Here is a 17413-nt window from a genome sequence, read left to right on the forward strand (position 1 = left end):
TATTTATAATATTAAAGTATTTTGTTTGGACAAATTAATGTCGCAAAGTCGAGATTTATAAAATAATTAAATTAATTAATTTTTCTATTCTTTATGCTCTTCAGATTTGAATAATATTAGGGAAATGTAGTGGAGCAGCGTAAAAATTTATTTTCGAATCGAAAAAAATAATGTTAATTAAGTATAGATAAGGAAATACTGCGGAATAAGTATCTAGATTATTTATTTGAAAGATCTGATTTGAATAGTTCAAATTAGAGTAAGAAAATATCGAGGCTAAGTGATAGATATAATATTGTCTGTAGACGGTGGTCCGAATCGTTGACTCGTACTACTGAATTTCTCTTGGCCGGTGTTCAACAAAATTCCTATGACAAAAGCGTAAAATCCCAGACCAGCAGCAACAACACACCGGAACAATATACGTCGCCGTGTCCGAAGACGGACACACCGATTCGTCGCCGCAAGCTCTCCTAATCAATAAAATCGTCAAGGACCGGGCCAATCTGGTCGCGTAGCTTAAACAATATCAGACATGTCCACGGATCAGAAATAAAGGCGCTCGCGCTCGGGGGTTGCAATTTATAGCGTACTTGTTCTGCATACGCGACGCATACACGTATTACTCTGTAGGTATCTCTTCCCTTTTCGGTCGTCTCTCTATCGTCTCCCGCAATGGTGGCCAACCACCGACCATCCCTCACGCCCAATTCGGATTCATATGCAAATGCGAGAGAGAGGAGAGCGCGGAAGGAGCGCGAGCGAAAGAGCGAGAAGCGGATAGGGAATAAGAGAGATGGCTAGATAGAGAGAGGGAGAGAAAGAGGAGGAGAGATAAAGACAGAGAGAAAGAGAGATAGGAAGAGAGAGAGAGCGAGAGAAAGAGCGATAAAGGCAGGGATAGGGAGAGAGTGAGAGAGAGAGAGAGAGAGAGATAAAGACTGAGATAGGGAGAAAGAGAGAGGAAGAGAGATAAAGACAGAGAAATAGATAGAAAGGGAGACAAAGACAGAGAGAAAGAGAGATAAAGACAGAGAGGTAGATAGATAGAGAGATAGGGAGGGAGGAAGACAGAGTGGATGTAGAGAGGAAGGGGATCCGGACGTAGGTGTGCTCGCGTGATTTCGGCTACGTAGAGGGTTTTTAGTGGGGACTGCTAATGCGGATGGCCAGTTTTCAGTGATGCGGTCGCTATATAGGACCAGGGGGTCGACACACAATGGCCAAGTGAACGAGTCGATAATCGATACCCGTCCGGGGCACACTTGATTCCGCTCTTGATCCCGCAACCTTCGATGTATCTACTCTATTCCCTGACCTTTCGTTACTCATTGTCCACCCTTCGTTCTCTCCACTTCTCTATCTTTCTTTCTCTATCCCTCTCTCATTCTTTCTCTTTTTCTTTCTGTAATTCTCTCAATCTTTCCCTCTTTCATTCTGTAATTCTCTCAATCTTTCTCTTTAACTTCTTCTCGCCTCTTCAGACTTTGTTTCACCCCTTTTCTCTCTCATTTTTTCACTCTTTCTCTGTAACTCTTTCTCGCCTGTTGTCTCTCTATTTCTCTTCTTTTTCTCCCTCTTTTTTCCCCTCTTCCACTATATCTCTTCCTCACTTTTTCTCTTTCTATTTCTCTCCTTTTCCTTCTCCATTTTGCTACTTTTTTCTCTGTTCTTCTTTCTTTTATTCTCTTACTATTTATTTTCTCCATTTCTCGCCATTCCTTTCTCTATTTCTCTTCTATCCTCTCTTTTCCTCTCCCCCATTCTCTATCCACCTTTTCTTCCTTTTTCTGTCCCTTTTTTTCTCCTTTGCTCCCTCTATCTCTATTTCCCTCTACCTGTCTCTATCCCTATTTCTCACCCTCTCTCTATGTCTATTTCTCTCATCCTCGTTCTATCTCTATTTCTCTCATCCTACCTCTACGTCTAGTTTTCTCATCCTCTATCTCTATCTCTATTTTTCTCATCCTCTCCCCCTATCTCTATTTCTCTCATCCTCTCTCTATTCCTATTTTCTCTCACCCTCTCTCTCTCTCTGTGTCTAGTTCTCTCATCCTACGTCTATGTCTAGTCCTCTCATCCTCCCACTATCTCCATTTCTCTCATCCTCCTTCTATCTCTATTTCCTTCATCCCCTCTCTCTATCCCTAATTTTCTCATTCTCTCTCCATCCTCCTCCGTCTCTCCCTCTCTCACTCTCTCTATCCACCTATTCGCCCATCTATCTACCTATCCATCTCTCTCATAGTCGCACGGAGGTCGCCTAGGCTCGCAGAACGGAACGAGCTCGTTTTCCAGCTGCAGTCCCCCCTCCTCTCTTTCGCCGCTTTTTTTCCAAGACATCGTGCAACTGCAACGGGATTTGCATAATTGCGAGCGATTGTTTGTCCCCGTATCATGGCCGCTACGTACACGCTCGGGGGACCTCGGCGCGCTCTCCTCTGATCCTGATTCATATGCAAATGACGGGGGCTACACTGGCGCTCCGCAGCGCGGAATTGAAGAGTGCCGCTTACTGGACCACACACTCACCCCTAATTCCCTTCATTCCTCTTTCGTTCCTAGCCGCTACCCGATCCTTCCTCCCGCGTCGCCTTCCAACGTCCTCGTCCACGTCCTCGACCTCTCTCTCTCTCTCTCTTTCTCTCCACCACACAACGATCCTCTTTTTCTGCCGCGACGAACGTCTCGTGGGCGCCGTTCAACGTGTGTGCTTCAATCATCGTCACGAAATCCAGCGTTCTTATGGTCGGCACTTTGGCTGGCCACAGATTCAGTTAAATGACGCTCTTTGATGGTGGAACGCGCCGCGACGCAACGCATGCTTCAATTACGGTTAATTCCTTCTACAATTATTCAGAAATATCTCTTTTTTTAATTTTTCGCACTTTGTTGATGAATAGTTCTTCTTTCCAATTTCAGTTGAATTTTCTGGTCTTCCATTTTTAATTAAATTTTCTAGTCTTCCAATTTCAATGAAATTTTCTGGTCTTCCAATTTCAATTAATTTTTCTAGTCCCCAACTATTACCATGAGGAAACAATAAACGATTAAAAATTTAAGCTGTCAACGTGACAATACACTCGACTAAAAAATACAAGAAGAAAAGAAACCGTTGTCGATGCTTTAAAAAAATTTCTTTTTATATTAGCAAAAAGTACAGAATCACAAGATCGTCAACAGCCATAGTCTCTCTCCTGTGTTCAAATCATCCATTCCCATCCACAAACCAATAAACAATTGAAAATAATTTATTGCAACAAACGGCAATGCATACAGAGATCGTCGACTACCAATCTACATTAAAATTCATAATTTATAATTTCCCGTGCCGTCGACACGTTGCAAACGCAACGCGTCTATTTCCAAAGGTAATTCGAGCCCCTATTCATCTCCGCTGTAATTTTCATAAAATACTCGGACGATTTCCAATGGACCGAGGATGGGAAAATAATACGGTCGATACCGGCTCTCGGTAATCAATTTAAAAATACGATGCAACACGGACGCGATACCGTTTCCTCTGTAACAAGCAATTGCTGGACAGCAATTGTCCAGTCAGCAGACGCCGGTTTAACCAGAGAATATCGGATCAAGATTGAAATATATATAAAATCGTGTTCGCGGTTACGTTGTTTAATAAGACAATCGAAATATCAATGAAAACGGATTTTTACTGGCGATTCGATTTACCTGTAAAAATTGTGCGTTGCGCGTGATTCGCAGTTCGTTAACCTTTTGACATTTTAAAATTAGAGATAATTGCCGAATAATTAGAATTTCTTCGATCGCACTAATTTCTTAGAAGTAAAAGGAAATTGTATGTTTATTGTCTGTTTACATTTATTTGAATATTTGAATATTGGTGACGAGAGAATAAAATTTGAAAAAAGGAATTTTATATTTATTGCGTACTTACATCCACTCGAATGTTTAAATATTGGTGACGAGAAAATAAAATTGTATTCCTAGTTAAAGGAACGGTTGAACATTCATACTTAATAGTTTATTATTACAAATCTCCATCGTGAGTCTAAATCGTCAAAGGTTAAATTAGGGCAAAGGGATAAAGCTATAGTGCGTGGAAGGGTTGTATCGAAAAATCGGCAAATAAACCACCGGGTGAAATAAATTCGTGCCTCTAATTAGCTTCTCTTTAAAAGCTGCAAATTTACGGGTGGCGCGTTTTATAGATCCGGTAAAACAATGGCGCGGGGGTGCAATAATATCCCGACGTTTTCTGATAATAATTCCCCGCGCCAGCTACGGCGCGGTAACGGAAAGCAGAACGCGAAAACCATTTTGTTCAATACACTCGTCCGGTACGAATGCGCTTCTCCGCGCGGTGCTTTTCCAAATTGCAGTCAACACACACTCGACGGCCGATACGCTTGTCCATTCGGAGGCAATAATTTCCCAATACTCCGGCTGCAAACTTCCTGATTCCAGTAGGACTATTAATTATCGAGGGTTTCGTCCCGGTTTCGAACTTCGCCGGGCACAAATCGGAAGTGCGTGCGCGCGCGCGCGCCCTGCTCGCTTATATGTATATACACGCGAAATTCGGCCGAGTATTACGGAAATTACAACCGCAATACGGCGCGGACCCGAGGGGGTGACCGGAGGGGGGGAACGGAGCAATCTGCCGATTTCGAGGACACTTATGGTTGTTTCTCGTGATACGGCGATGTGATTTTCTGTGCTCGCGAAAAATCACCGTGGAAAAATTTTAATGAGAAATATGTAACCGCGCCGAGTGGTTTTCGAACGTTTTCAGGTCTGTTTTTTAACCCTTTGCACTGTTTAACCCTTCGTCTCTTAAGTAACATTGACGACGGCGCTGAGTGCAAAGGGTTCGTACAGGTCGAATTGTTTACGTTTAATTATCTTAAAATTACGATTATTCTGATTATAAATAAAATATAAATTGAAAAACTATTCGCTATAAAATTCCACAGAAATACCGAAACACCGAAAAACCTCGTCGAATGAAATTAATTATTTGATAAATAAAAAAGGAAAAAATTAAATAGACCGTTCCCTATTATAAAAATTCATCCCTGAAGAAGGTTAATACAGCGCCCGAAAATGTTTCCGCTCTCGTACATTCGCCGCGTAACGTAACAATGAACGGGCCACGCGATAGTTGAAATTGCGACGAAAAACAATGTGTTTTTTGGTTGTTTTTGGTCTGCTACAGAGGAATATATAAATATACGTATTACTCGTTAAAAAAGTAGGCGAACTAGGAAAGAGGACTAATTTATTTTTGTTTCGCGGCTGTGGAACAATGGAACGGAACAGTTCTTTTTTTCATATACATATATGTAAAAAGTTAGCGAAAATTACAGCGAAACGAAATTATAACAATAGTTGCGCGCGCTCATTTTTTTTTTGTCGTTTAGGGGGTTGGTTCAGTGGTTATGAATGGAATGTGGATTTTTTCACGAGAATTTGATAATTGAATTGCATTGTTTGTAGTAAAATCGTTTGGTATTAGTATATTCTATTAGCGTTCTATTAGTTAACTTTGGGTTGTATAGAAATTGTTAGAAAGTAGTAGTTGTATGTTTGGTTCGTCTTTTTGATCTTTGTTAGTTTTCGTTTTATAGTTATGATGTGTTTATGATAGAAATGTATAGTAAATGGTGCAAAGATACGCTGATATTATTGCAAAAATTAGATAATTTGTATTATTTGTAATAGAACAATTTATGTACTTCATTAATTAATTGTAGGTGCTGAAAAAAGTTATTAAAAGGTACTAGTTGCATGTTTGTATGGAAGAATACCTTTGGTAAAAAAAATGCTCATAATTTTAAATAATTTACTTCCTGTCAACTGGAACAGGGCTTCTATACTATATAAAATAATATATAAAATACTATATCAAATACTATATAAAATAATATATAAATTACTATATACATACTATATAAATACCCTACTATAAAAATTCCTCCCTGAAGACTTAAAATCTCTTTCATCTTCCACCCCTTCAAAAATCTACAATTTTACAATAAACTTATCAAATCCTTATTATTATTATCGTCGATACTAAAATCGAACATCCTAAATTTTGCCACGATCACTATACAGAACGGGGTCGCCGCGAACGGAAGAACGTCAGAGCGGCTCCGTCCATCGTCCGCCGTCGCATAAAGATTAACGCGCCGCTCAATACCGCGAATCCCGGATATAATTTATCGGATTAATGAACTCGCGAGCGGCTGTTGCGCAATTCACGTTTCCCTCCGTTGTACGTGTCCGGCATCTCGACTGCGGGGCGCGTGTCTTGATTAGCAACAGCCACGTGAATATAAACGCCACGGCGCACGATCCGGCGATATCATCTACGGTTCCTTTCAGCGCCGCGCCGCGACCGGGGCAAGAAATCATCGCGAAATTTCCGCAAACGGGCGATACGCGTTGCTACACGTCGACTGTGAGAAAGAGAGAGAGAGAAGAGAAGAGAGAGAGAGAGAGAGAGAGAGAAAGAGAGAGATAGAGAGAAAGAGAAGACGGCAAGGCAGGAAGAAAGAAAACGAGAGAGAGCGAGAGTCAGAGAGAGCGAGAGCCAAAAAGAGAGAAATAAAGAGCGAGAGAGAGTGAGAGAGCGCGAGAGCCAGAGAGCGAAAGCCAAAGAGAGTGAGAGCCAGAGAGCGAGAGCCAGAAAGAAAGAAATAAAGAACGAGAGAACCAGAGAGAGCGAGAGCCAGAAAGAGAGAAATAAAGAGCGAGAGAGCCAGAGAGAGCGAGAGATAAAGAGAGCGAGAGCCAAAGAGAGAAATAAAGAGCGAGAGAGCTGGAAAGAGCGAGAGCCAAAAAGAGAAATAAAGAGCGATAAATCGAGAGAGAGAGAGAGAGAGAGAGAGAGGGAAAGAGGGAAAGGGGGGGTGGCAGCCGGTGGCGCCGGCGCTTGGAATTCGCGTTGGCAATGTTGGCATCGTTCGGCAAGTTATTCGCAAAGTCCGCGGGAGTCACGTTGCAGAACTTGTATAACGCGTCGCGCCGCGGCCACCGTGCACCGCGGTCGACTTCATTCCCTCTCTCGGCGTGGCACGGGTAATTAACGGCGCGCCGCTTTCAATGAACCACAGAATCCGGCTGTCGCCGGCTGTTCGAGGCCGGGATTTTTCATTTGCTCCGCGGAGCTTGAACTTCGCCGAACAATTTAACTTCTGACCCGGGCAGGGTCTACACGGCCCCGTGTTCCCCACATGGAGAACAGCGCCGCGGGAAAAAGCTTAATGAAACGACCACGGCCGCGAAGAACTTTCTTCGGAAAGTCGGCCCTACCTCCCCCTCCTCCCATCCCCTGTCGTGGCCCACGGGTCTCGATATACCGGCGGCCCGTGGACCAACTTCGGGTTACATTGCGCCGGTCTTTTAATATATTATTACGCCGGTAATTATCGTTCTTTTTATTGCGGTGCAGCGGGAAGAACTTTGAAGCTAATTTCGTTCGTTAATGGCAAGTTTGGCGGCCATTGTGTTTCGATGGTTTCTTGGATTCTGCATGATTTTGGGGGATCTGGTGGCGTGTGTAGGCAAGACTGTATTTTGACTATAGGGTTTGGTCATTTGGGGATCTTGGTTTTTATTTTATTAGCGACAAGGGTTCAGAGGGGTGCGGAAAGGATAAGCTTGGAGCTGGTAGGAAGTATGGAAATTGTTATTTCCAAATTTTAGAAATAACCATATTTTAGAAATATGATTATGTCAAGGTTATGTTCACAAAGTTCTATCGCTTAGATCAGCGTGATTTAGTTACTCCTATTATAAATTATCAAGCCGACTGTTGTAAAAATCATATCAGGAAACTGTGGATTTTTGTGTAAAATAAAAATTCTATTTATCGATAGCAAGAAATGCTAACTAAATAGCATTTAACTAATAGTATTTTTTTTATTGTAATAACTTTAGCGGAGTAAAAATAGCACATTGACATTTTTAAACTCCTTCAATTTTAATTATTCAAATTTTTTAATACGTACGTAGCATGATTTGAAGTAGCATAGTATATACTGTATTTGGTTATAGATGGAGATTTATTTACAGGTTATTTATTTTTAAGTCTCACAAATTTGGAGGTCTATTTTTTTTTCTTAAATGGAATAGTATGCAAAACGTGTCAAAAATATAGGTGCATACACGTTTTTTATCGCCGAACTCTAATGCGCCGGTGTGTAAAACCTTATTTATATGTTGTATATGCATTTTATGAGCGGTGAAGTAGAAACACGTTTTTACGTCTCTGGACGGTAATGCATAAATATATAGTTGCTCCATACCTTATAAATTTGCCTGTAGATGCTTAACGCTAGTGTGAAATATAATATAACAAATAATGTTATAAAATAATATAACATTAGTTATGTTTAAAGCTCGGTAATTCCAGCGTTAAAAATCAGACAATCCATTGATTATACAACGATGAAATTTTCAAGGATTTTCAAGGAAATTTTCAAGAATTTCCGCGCGTCGCGACAATTTTAAAGAAAAATATTCGCAGCATCGCGTGCAAGTATAATGGAAAAATGGAACAACGTTAGGCATAAATAGCGAAAGAACTTCCAGAGTCGCAAAAATTTCTCAGCGAGAAGAGGCGACACTTCGCGACCCGTTCCGCGCAGAGGAAAGTCCTCTTTACGGGCTCGAGATAGCCGAATAGGACAAGTGCCATAAATAGCCCGACTATTTATTCGAAAACCGCATTCCCAGAACTTCGGACGCGTTTTCCGCGGAACGTAATTTCTCGGTCTTTTCCACGCGGCAAATACGTTTGCTCGATCCGCTTGTCCCGCGGAACCGAAATTACAGGTTACACGGAACTTTTATCTCGCCGTGGCAAATAATATTAGAAATAATAGGAAAGTGTTCCGTCGCGAGGTGTCAACATCGAAAGCAAAAGAAAGCTTGAAAGTAGAAAGAAAATCGAAGAAAATCAAAGAAAATCAAAGAAAAGAAAATCGAAGAAAATCAAAGTTAATTCGTCGAAACTCTTTCTCTTCTCACCTGGCCAGGGAACACGACAGAGTCGCGAACTTCGACTCGTTGCAAACTCCGGCGGATTCGATTCCCGGTAATCATTCGATTGATAACATTTCTTCGGGAACAGACCGCGGGCCCGCGAAACTCGGCGAAATAAAAATTATCGTATCGCAAACCGACCTGTGCAACGACTCAAAGGTGAGACGAGGGGGAGTAGGGTTAGGGGGGTTAGAGAGCGTTCCGCCGGCTGACCGGGCATCGTCTTGTTCCACTGAAACGAATTCCGCAACTCCGATTCCCCCCCCTGCCGCGGGAACTTCGAAAATTCCGGCAACTTCACCGCGTTGCCGTGGAATCGCGCGATTTTCCTATTGCGCCAATCCCCCCTCCACCTTTCCTTCCCCCTCCACTGATTTCAGCCAAACATTTTTGTTTACTTTATACAGCGTACTCGTCGAATTTCACGAGTTCGTCGAATTTCGCGAGTTCGCCGATTTTAAAATCTCGAGCAGCGATCGATGCCGAAAATTACGCGATCAACCCTTTCGAGAGAAATTCGATCGCGTATATAAATCTCAAATTTATTTATATATATGACGATTATAATATGGATAAAATTGTTCGGACGGCGAGCTAATTAGCAGCGACGTGGCACAATGTTCGGAATATTCTTATTCGAGTTACATGGGATTGATTATGCGGGAGAACATAATTAACATCGATTCGCGACGGTTGAGACGGATTTTACTTTGGATGAGAGCGCTGCGACGCGAAGTAATTAATAATGGAATAATCGTGGTCGTCGGATATTCGTAATGTTCTTGCACGATTTTTGGGAAATTAATTACGGCGTTGTGGAGTGCATGGGGAACGGGGTGCGTAATTAAAATTTACTCGCTAGTCGAAGGCGATTTTGCTTTGGATAAAATGGTTTTGATGTGAAATAATTAATGACGGAATGATTGTGGTGATAGAATGGCCGAAGCGTTTTTATGGAATTTTTGGGAAATTAATTGGAACGTGGAGGGGAGGGGGTAAGATTTAAGTTTGTCAACGTCGTGAAATAAAATAATTAATATAGAATTAATTATTATAATAGAGAATTATTAATAGAGAAAGAATCGTGGCGATAAAATATTTGCAATATTGTTATTTGAATTTTACCGAATTAACTACAAAATAAAATAAAACCAAGGAAACATAATTAAAATTAATCGTAAGTATTTTGTATAAATCATTTCACAAGAAAATAATGAAATAATCATCGTAATACAATATTCGAAATATTGTTACTCGACTAAATTACTTAAAAAGTTAAATACGAACAGGAAAACACAATTAAAATTTATTCGCATGTTAAAAGCGATTATACTTTATATAAAATCGTTTTGAAATAATTAACAACGAAATAATCATACAATGTTCGAAATATTCTTGTTCAAGAATTAATTAAAAACAGAAATACGAAGAAATACATAATTACAATATATTCGAAAGTCGAAGGTGATTATACCTTGTATAAAATCGTTTCGAAAGGAAATAATTAACAGCGAAATAATTATGGTAATTATGGTGATGCGATCATGGTAATTCCGAATATTCTTCCATAATTTCATTTAAAATAATTAAAAGATAATTTGAGTTGTATAGTATTGTTATAAATCCTTGAGCAGAAATTCAAGGAGCGTATTTCAAATAAATAAATTAATTAATTGAAAGGTGAAACACAACTGGCGAAACATATTTGAAAACCGACATATTTATCTGAGTTTAAATTAATTAAAGGATAATTTAATTTGTATAGTATTGTTATAAATCCTTGAGCAAAAATTCAAGGAGCGTATTTGAAATAAATTAATTAATTAATAGAAAGGTGAAATACAACCGGCGAAAAATATTGAAAAATCGAGATATTTGTATCCGAGTGTTAACTCCGGCAAAAGCTGTGTACTTCTAGAAAACGTTGTCGAGCCGATGCGCCCGGCGATTCAAAGTGCGCGCATCGCCGCGGCGCGAGATTCCGATAAATTACAGACGCCGGTGATTTATTACGCGCGTGGTGCGCGATTGAATGAGTTGAATTAAGCCCGGGGGCCCCGGCTGATCTGATCTCACGCTGTCCAGGAAGGTCAAACCCTTGGTTCATAGCCTGCGCGTCTTCCTTTTGGTTTCCGTGAATCTCGCGGAATACCGTGGATTACTGATGCGTACGAATACCGTGCCGCCACTGATGCGTACACATCCGTCGTTTAGAAACATTCGCGCGGGCGCAAGCGCAAGCGCGAGCGGCCCTACAGGAGGCCCTTTACTGATTACTCACTTTTGCCATAGAAGACAACTTTGTGACCATCCACGAGGTAATCACTGTATGCCTGACTGCCACCACGGCCGGAATCGTTGTGTGCGCCCCCGGCAACTTTAACGACTCCCGCCGCGGCCTAACGATGTGACGCCGTATCATGCAGCGCGTAACCCCCCCCGGACAATGCGTTCCTCGACAAAATCACCCCGCGCTCATCTTCATCGGTATTTTTCAATAAAGATGAGCTACTACGCCGTTCAAACGGCCGCGCGAGGATCAAACCGGCTTTTTCAACGCTGCGTTCCCCCGTACGCTATTACCTGCGGGTTCCCTATCCTCCTATCCCCTCCTCCCCCTCCCGCTTCCCCCCCCCCCCCCGGATCTTTATGGAAATTCTGGCTTTCTTGCCGCGATCCGCGGCAAAGTACTGTAATGCGATTCGAATTGTTTCCTTCCATTTAGAATTTCCAGCGGTAAAAAGCCGCTTGGAACTACCGACGATATTCGGACCGTCTTCCGGCGAACCATACTACGGGAACCATGAGCGTCGGCGTTTCTTGGCTACCCCCCGCCCGGGTGGGACGGCTCTTCGGTTAGCCTAAACGAAGCTCCGGGATCGTTCGTCCGATGAATGAACATTCCCGAGTGAATGGACGTTTCTTGTACTTCGCGGACATCTTAGGCTTATTGCTATGGTTTGGATTCGTGATTACTGTGGCGGGGTAAATGCTCCAGTGATTGGTCGTTTTTAGTGATTGGTCGACTGTAGTGATTGGATGTAAATTTATATTATTATTGACACCGAGGTTTTTATTTATAATTAGAGTATTGATTCAATTGGACAATGATTTACAAACATTTCTTTTTATAATAGAGGAGAATAGATGGTGCTTTTTTTAAAAGTTGAATATATTATATTTTTTATATAAATTACAATGCTCGAAGAAAAAGAAAAAGAGGTAAGCAGTTTTCAACAATCCACTGACAGCCTATAATATTCACTAATTTAAATTAATTTTATTCTTAACTATAATATATAATTTAGAATATAATGCAACGATTCCTCTTCATAATTACACCTGCACATTCTACCTAAGATAATATCAATATTTTTACCTTAATTACATAATTTGTTTTATTAATATATTTTATTGTTTTATACATACATACATTGTTTATTTTAACAATATTGTTACCTTAATTATACCAGTTCTACCCAAGAAAAATTCTAAATTCTAATAATCCATTCTCATTCTGTTAAAAGTCACCACGAATCTCCTTTTCGAGCCAATCAAATGACATATCCTCAGCAGCTCCGAAAACATTTCCTACCTTCCAACCGCGAACAACGTATCACCGCAAAATTTACCGCGAAATCGTACAGTCTTATTACCCGAACAATAACGTTCTCGCTAGAAACTTACCCCGGGACCCGAAGACAAATGATCGATAACCGGATCGGCAACACCGTCTCTCTGGTAGGCGTACAAAAGAATCGATTTTTCTCGTTCGTCGAAACCAGATGATCCCCAATACAAAAGCACGTGGTACGATAAAGCTTCGGGGCCGTTTCTGAAACGAGGAAGCAAGAGATTCGTGGGAAGATATCGATGGCTCGATCTCACGATTAATTCGTACAAACCGGAGGCCGTCGTTTATCAACCGGTAACCGGGGCTAGAAAGTGGAAGGGGTAGGAAGGGGAGGGGTTGGCGAGACGTATATCGGGAAGCAGAACAAACCGGAAGGCCTCGATGCTTTTAGGGTTACGGGCTCTCGTAAGCCATAAGTGATATAGCGCCCGACAATATAGACGCCGGCCGTGGAAGATCGAAACGACAAATCGCTTGTGCCCCGGTATCAACAAGGTGTTCCGGCCACCCCCCCTCTTCGAAGATGGAGTCACGATAAACCCGGTTGAACGTTTCAACTTCCGCGCTGCCGCGGCTATTATTCATCCAATTCAGAGCGGCTGCTCGATATCTGTGCCGATTAACCGGGCAAAACTACGCGCGCGGTGGCTGCGCGCCCCTTCTTGCCCCCTTTAGGCTAGCCTGCGCCCGCGCGAGCGCGCTCCGCGAGAGTAAGCAGTAACATGATTCATTCGTCTATTTGTACAGGGCCGTGAAGCTCTGGCTCTAAAGTGGCCGTCCCCCTCCCCCTGCCCGTATCAAAGACGATCTCGAACGTCTGTTTATACGGGAACCACGCGCTATCAGATACAGACTGGATTACGAGGTCGGTATCGTCTACTTAATCTTACATCGGTAACCGCGGGCCCAATTTGTATCGCGTGCAACGCAACGGCGTTGTACCCTAACCGGGCGACTCTAAACACTCGCGCCCGTTTTTCACGCGAACAATCCCATCCCCCCGCCGACTGACAGGTACATCCTCTCTGTAATATGCCGTATCAGTTCGCGAGCGACAAAAATTCGCCGACTTTATCATAGTCCTCGGGGGTGAGTTCTTGTAGCGGGACGTTCGACTTCCTGCCGTGTGGAATTAAGTATGTTCAGTTTTTATCTTTTCGAATTATTCGAATTAAAGGTTATCCGAGCAAAGAATCTTTCGATTTACTTGAATAAAAATTTATTCTAGCGAAGAACCTTTCGAATTACGTGAATAAAAAATTATTGTATTAAAGAATATGTCGAATTACTTGAATAAAAAATTATTCGCTAAATATAATAACTCATGACAAATTAAATAAATTATTCTAGCAAGTAGAAGACTCTATGACGAATTGAATGAATTATTCGAATAAAAGGAATTCGCTCGGATAATTATCTTAAGTAAATATATATTCCAAATGATTCAAATAATGCTAATTAATTAAATCGATCATCAATCAGCAATATTACTAAAATTATTATTATTAAAACATTACTAAACCAATGACAAAACCAGGAATATTTAAACGACCCCACGTCGTGCGTCATTTTATGCAAACCTAAGGTAAAAATTGACGGACAAGTTACCCCTTCCATATACTCGGCGACACGCGCAGCTGGCACACTTTCGCTGAAACCCCGCGCGACGATTCAGAGCGTGAGAAGCCGGTTTAGTTTTAATTTCGTCGAGAACTTCATTGGAGTCGCCTAATTCCGGGCAAGCGGAAAATCAGCCCCGGGGACCGTTCGCGGAAGCTGTTTTCCAACGAAGGGACTGACGGGGCGGTAGCCGAGTTTGTGAAAAAAAAAAGAAAAACGAAGAAACGTTAATCCACCTTTATCACTGGGACCGCGCCGAAAATCATCCTCGGCTCGCGAGAGCGCGTCAGAAATTACGTCGCCGGCGCGTTGTATAATTTAACGCTGCTCTTTCGCGCGTTTCTGGCCAGGACAGAGAGGATGGTAGCCATGGCAACTATGGAAGAGAGCGTATATAGTCCCCGTGGCCCGGCCCCGCAATTCACGCGAACAAACGTCTTTTAACCGTTATTAATTGCCGGGTATTAATATAAACGGTGGGCTTAAGGAGAATTAATGTACCCATCCGCGACTTAGCAGGCTCGCGGAAAATCTGAACCCGGGCCGGATTTACGCGGTTATTCGAAAACCTTGCCACGACCCCGGCGAAATTAGCGCTAGGTCGTACACGACCCGACGTATTATTTCCTGGGCCACGGCCATCCTTAACTTATTCAAGCGACACCCCCTATGCGAGCGCGAGCGCCGCTCGATTAACACGTTCGCGACGGCGATGCTATTTATTATTATTCTCGGTGTTAGGTGACTTCGAGGGCTTCTTCTTTGTCCAGCGATTTTTGATCAATTTAACCCTCTGTGGGATGAATTTATTTCTTAAATATTTATTTACAGACAAATTGCAAGGCATTTACTTTGATATTTCAGGTGGATGTTTAGTTTTAGGTTTAGTTTAGTTTCAGGTTTAGTTTTATTAATTTTATAAATCTTCGAAAAACTATATAATAATATTAAAGGTTACATTAGCTTAACATGACACTCTTATCTCAATAATATCTGAACAATAAATACAAAATTATTAATAACCATGGCAATTGACTCCCATGCCACCAATCGCAGCAGAAGCCGATTTACAAGCTACGTTTGGTAAAGTGTTCAAATGTTTGCCCCGTTTTGGTAACCATCCCCGCCCCTTTCCGGCGGACGCTGCATCGTCTCGACGCATATTTCGGTAATTGTTTCTTCGCCGTGATTTATACGTTTCCTCCTCTCGCGTGGTCGTCCAACGGGGAAACTGAATTGATGCGATCGCGCTTGGCCAGCTTCCATTCGATCCCGCGGACATTTAAATTGAAGAGCCGATGAAAAATTATGGTACCCGTGTTCGACTTTCGTTTCGGCCGACGCCGCCGCCGCCGCGATGAGTTATTCGCGATTTTTCTTTTCCCCCCGATACAAGCTCTTCTCTGTCCGGAATCGGAAACGTATGTTCCACTATTTCCGAGATAATTCGTCGATGATTCCGACGGCAACGTACTTTCGCACAATTCAACGCGTTTATGGGTTTCGATCCGATTCTCGTCGGCAGTTCGATTCCTTTTTAAGTTAGATTTTATTTAAGTCAGTGTATTCGGGTGGGAAAAAATAATTAATAATAATGGTAATTTTGCAGGTAGAATTTCGTGAATATGCGTTTTGGTAAAACATTTTATGCTGATTCGAGTTATGTGTAAATTTGCTAAATAATTCTTTTGGTAGTTAACTATCTTTCTTTCTGGTAGTCAACCCTTTGCACTCGAGTGGTGAATCTGAGACACCGCTAAAATTATTCCGTCACGTTCCAAAATCATTTCTATACTAAACAGAGTTTAGATTTAAAAAATCGTTAACAAAACTATAAGGTACAAGTGACAAATGCGAAATTAACCATATAACAAAATAACCCTTCCACCGGCCCTCTACAACACCGTATTAACCCCTTCCAAACATTCGTCCGCTATCACCGCCGAACGTCTCAAGCTTTACGACGTCGACGACGACGACCCTAAAAACCACGGTGAACGCGGGCCCGGGACGGCATTAAAATTTTCTGGACGTTACAATGAATTGATACAGCGCTGGCGCGGCCGGCTCGGTGGCTGTATCAACAAGCGAGACTCCGTGTCCGACCATTAATTAAGAACTGATCCGTTGCGCCATAATTTCCGGGTCTTTCATAGTCTGCCTTATCTCGTTCGCAGATAAGCGTGTTTGTTCGTAGTCGGCCGGGGGAGGGGGAGGTGGGGGCAGCCGGTTACAAGCCAGCAAAACGAGGAACAGGAGCCGGGTGCAAGATCGGAGATCGAGTGTTGCCGGGTAATCCTGGAATCTGGCCGCGGCGATGCGGCGCGCCCCTTTTTCATTCATCTTTTCACTTTCACCGCTCTGCGTCGCATTAACGCACGCAATTATTACGGCCGTTATCGCGGCGTATCTCCCCTCCTCTTTATCTATGTTTCTCCGGACGGTAGCTCTCTCGCGGTCGGTCTCTCTCCCGTAGGAAGAGGCACGCTCGTTCCCGGTTTTTACGCTATATTAACGCATTCGCGTGCCAAGAGCCGAGGGGAGTCTGCCAGGCTGTGCTCTATGGCCGGCTGGCGTATGTACGCTCCGCTCGGCCCGACTTGACTCCGACAAGCTCGCTCTCTCTCTATTTCTCTCTTTCTCTTTCTCTCTCTGTCTCTTTAACTATTTATCTCTGTCTCGCCAACTCGCCGTCTCTGTCTTTCCTAGTCGCTGACTCTATCTCCTCAACTCTCCGTCTCTGTTTCTCCCTCTCTCTCTCTCTCTCTCTCTCTCTCTCTCTCTCTCTCTCTATCCTTGTCTCTCTCTGTCGCTGCCTACGGAACTTTTGACATGCGTGTATTTACCAACCGCACAGACTCGGCGGTTGGTAAATTGCATATCCCAATGTACGCGCTAGGGTCATACATGCCCGCCGGTGTGTATCGAGTTATCCCAGTTCCGAGCCATAGACCAGTCCGCGGTTTGCCCGCTACCGCATAGTTCGCAATGCTTCTAATTCTGCCTACCTCTCCTCACTTGTCTCTCCGCTTCCGTTTACCTAACTCATTTCGCCGTCCTCGTCCGTCCTTAACGCGCGTCTCTCTCTCTCTCTCTCTCTCTCTCTCTCTCTCTCTCTCTCTCTCT

General features: G+C 42.7%; 1 protein-coding gene across 1 annotated transcript in view; it reads left to right on the top strand.

The window, feature by feature from the left end:
• The window catches only part of Atg16 (Autophagy-related 16), a 213756-nt gene that overhangs the window by 146376 nt on the left and 49967 nt on the right, over nt 1-17413 (top strand). The window lies entirely within an intron of this gene.

This window comes from Augochlora pura, chromosome 4 (genome assembly GCF_028453695.1).
Source record: "Augochlora pura isolate Apur16 chromosome 4, APUR_v2.2.1, whole genome shotgun sequence".
Lineage (NCBI taxonomy): Eukaryota > Metazoa > Arthropoda > Insecta > Hymenoptera > Halictidae > Augochlora > Augochlora pura.